Source organism: Salminus brasiliensis, chromosome 7 (genome assembly GCF_030463535.1).
Source record: "Salminus brasiliensis chromosome 7, fSalBra1.hap2, whole genome shotgun sequence".
NCBI classification, from domain to species: Eukaryota; Metazoa; Chordata; class Actinopteri; order Characiformes; family Bryconidae; genus Salminus; species Salminus brasiliensis.
Window position 1 is genome coordinate 43,325,875 of NC_132884.1, and position 4,131 is coordinate 43,330,005.

Here is a 4,131-nt window from a genome sequence, read left to right on the forward strand (position 1 = left end):
GAGAGGGAGAGAGAGAGGGGGAGAGAGAGAGAGAGAGAGAGAGAGAGAGAGAGAGAGAAAGAGAGGGAGAGAGAGAGGGGGGGGAGAGAGAGGAAGGGAGAGAGAGAGAGAGAGAGAGAGGGAGAGAGAGAGAGAGAGATGGAGAAAGGTCTCCCTCCACCACTCCTCCTCCTCCTCCTCCTCCTCCGCTCGGAAAGTCACCGTTAACTCAACAAACCGCCAGGATCCTGTGGCGAGATTCGACTGGTGAACGAATCGATTCATTCGAACCGATTCCTTTGAATGAACCGTTGAAAAATAACTCTTTTTTTGGCAATCTCAGGTGGAACAGAGCTTTAGGAACAAGGTAAAATGTGATTTGAGATGTTTGGTATTTATCTCTAATTGATCAATAAATTGATTTTGATTCATTTAAATTAAAACAAAATCATCCATATGGAAATCATCCATAATCTTTACTTCTATATTCTCAATTTTCTACACATACAAGCCTGTGAAACTTTAAAATAATAATTTAAAAATCTGTATATCTGGACAGTAAGTGTTTATCAGGGATGTCAAGTATCAAGTGTCAAGTATAAATACTAAGGTATAAATACTTCAGTAGAAATGTTGGTTATCTAAACCTTACTGGAGTAATTATTTATTTCTCAGACGACTTTTTACTTCTACTTCTTACATTTTCACCCAATTATCTGAACTTTCTATTTAAACCTTAGCCAGGTAAATCGTGTAAGTCTGATCATGGTTGGATGAGAAGTATAAACACACACCATTCTGACTCCCTATTGGTTTATAAGAGATCATCACACCTGCACCCGTCCCGTCACTCTCCAGCGAGCTCACAGCAGACGTCTGTAGTCTAGTATGAAGACTGTGTCCGTGGCAGAGACTCAAGAGAGCTGCAGTGAAACGTCCCGACTGATCCCCACATTTACATTCCAATAAAGCTTATTGATCATACGCCTCTGAAGTCTGACTTTCTGCAGCTTTACAGAACTTCTAGACAACGACTCCTCATATTTTCCTCCATGAAACTCATGTTAATGCTCAGTAGAGCACAGAGACGCTCCTTTAATAGAGCTGATATTACTGAAATGCTTCATTTTCAATGGGCAGATCTGCAGCTGAAACAGGAGCCTAGTGCAGCCCAACATTTTTAACATCAACATTTTAATAGATCATTCTCCTCATTATGACTTTTAGAGAAATGTTTGTTTGTTTGTTTGTTTGTTTGTTTGTTTTTTTGGGGGGGGTGGTAGTGCACTATAGACCCCTGTGGCGCGGCCTAAACTTTCAGCCTTTGTTTTCCTTCCATTACTTTTACTTTTCTACTTGAAGTCGTCCTGAAACCAGTACTTTTACACTTTTACTGGAGTAAAAAGCTTAAGCTGATACTTCAGCTTCTATAGAAGTCTTTTAAAACCTAGTATCTCCACTCACTTCTACCTGAGTCATGAAGGTCAGTACCTTTGACATTTTTGGTGTTCATCTCCTCAGTAAATCACTGATATTAGAATAAACACTAATAATAACACCCCTACAGAACGTGGTGGTGGTTCTCCATCACTGTGTTCATCATTAGAACATCTCCAAAGTTCTCCAAAGTAATGTTATTTAGAGTTCTCCTTAGATCAACATCTGGTTTGGTAAATCAGAGCACCCAGCAATATGGAGGTCAAACCATGGGGCAGTGTTGACTCGGTTAGCACACCAGGCTATTGATGACAGGGTTGTGGGTTCGATACCCAGGCTAAGCAAGGGCCTCTGAGTAAGGCCCTTCACCATCTCTGCTCCTCTTGCGGCGCAGCTATGGCTGCCCACCGATTCGGCCACGTGTGCTCACTGTCGCTGGAGGCCAAATTCCATTGGTGTCCAACACTATTGGTGAATATGTCTTAGTGTAGGCTGTTGAGGCTGCTTGGATGTACAGTTTCTCCACAGTTTCTGCGTCTTCGCAACCCAATTTTCATCGCGGATGCGGATTGGGTAGCCTTTAGCACTCAGTGCTGCCCACACATGATCACAAAATGACAGCGCTAACGTTAGCTAAGCAATTGTATGTGACAGTCGTGTCCTGTTAGGCAGGTTCAGTGCAGATTAGCTTACGTTAGCTAGCCAGACTCCTGCACCTGCACTGTTAGAGCTATGTAGAATATATACATGTTACATTACGTTAAGCCGATACTCTCAGGATGTTGATGTCCCGGCTCTCATTTTGAGCCAGATTAACAAACAAACATGCTAACTCAGTGCTAGCTGAGTTACCCACCACTTGGCACTGTCTCTACCCGGTCCATGTCCCCATATCAGGCAGGGGATGAGAATCAATCTAGTCCCTGTAGAGAAGAAGTACTGCCAATAGAATAGGACATCATAACTCTATTGGCTGCATGCTGCCTAATATTGCCAGGCGTGAGCTAGTAGAGGGGTATGAAGCCCCCCAGCATTGAGGAGCTGTGGAGCAGTGGAAGAGCTGTGTTCTCTGGAATGATGGTGGTGGAGCTCCATCCAGTACTTTTGGGATGAGTTGGGGATGATGAGGATGAAGGGGGTGGTGATTATCATCCAACATCCTGACCTCAGTAATGCTCTTGTTGCTGAATGCGAGCCAGGGTGGGCACTGGGGGGCTACTAAACCTGCCAATTAACAGGTAAGCTGAATCAGGTGTGCTTGACCACGAAAAGCAAAAACTGTGGGAAATCCGACCCTCCAGGACTGGAATTACCCACCCCTGCTTCAAGGCAATCCTCCAGCAAAGCTAGGTAGATGCTCTGCTCAAACACACCCACTTTGCCTGATAATTAACTGATTGATGGACTGAGATGAATCAGGTGTGTTTGAGGAGAGCAGCTACCAAACTTTGCTGTAGACGAACCCTCCTGGCCTAGATTTATGCACCACTGCTCCAAAGCCTCGTCTCAACTCTTCACCTTGTTGTGCAAACACTAATTCTTACGCCGCTTCCGACCGTTTATGAAGGCAGGTTCAGTTTGCAGTTGCAGTGGGAATATTTTGGGGGCAGATTGAAGCCAAGGATGCATTCACTGCGGTTCCTGAGGCCAAAATCATAGCGTTTCTCATATTTTGTCCAGAGGGTTTGTGGCTAGCCTTGTTTATTTTTATCAAATAAAGTTTAGGGTATCATTAGAGTCTCGAGGAAGAGAAAGACCATATATATGAAAGTCCCACCATGTGAACCTCTGCAGTTCCTAACACATAACACACTTCACACATTCACACAGAAGCTAAAATTAGATTAGAAATGGAAAACAAGGGCAAATAAACCAGCTTTATGGTGTAATTAAGCTACCGTCACTTCCAGAATCACTGGGACTGTTCTCCAAATGCTTCGGAAATTTCCACCCAAATGTTTACCCTCACTTTTGCTCTTCCGTACAAATAAACCTTCCACTTCCAGTAAGTTATTGTAAGAAAACAGTTTGTGATTAATTTGTCATACCAGTGAACTGGCCTCGCTGATACAGGGAAAGGCCAGTGGAAAGCCCGGGCCTGTGTTGTGTTACGGACCCTGAAAGTTAGTGTTTGTCTTTCAAAACACAATTAGGAGACGTTGGGGAGAAAAATAAACACAACTCCTGTTGTGAGTCGGGGTTTCGGCGTTCCGAACAGCCGTTGCGAAACAGGTTTGGAGCAATCTGGAAACACTGAGCCCTGCTTGGTGAATGTTTTTTCTGCAGTGCGCGTCATCAGTGTACTGCACCTTAAATTTACCAGTAAACAATAAAGCATTCTGTTCTGCTTTATGATTTGCTGTACGAGACAAATCAGTGCTACAATAACAATAAACTCACTACTGGGTGGATAACACCGGCAGCGCCGCAGTGGTCCAACAAGACATCGTACCAATCCTCAGAGTTCTTTAACCAAGGCAAGCAAACCGGCCAAATGCCACCTGTGTCCAACACAAAGGATGAATATGGGCGTCAAGAAATATCCACAATCTGATAAACTAGACGCTCCTGAAGCTGTGGCTCCTGTTGCTGAATTGAGCAGGTCTGGAGCTTCACTTTCCCTCACTGGGTTCAGCTCTACAGCAGCTGTACTGGTTCTGGAAGCTGGGAAACTGGAAACTCTTAAACCTCATCCTCATGTTTTGTTCTGGAGTT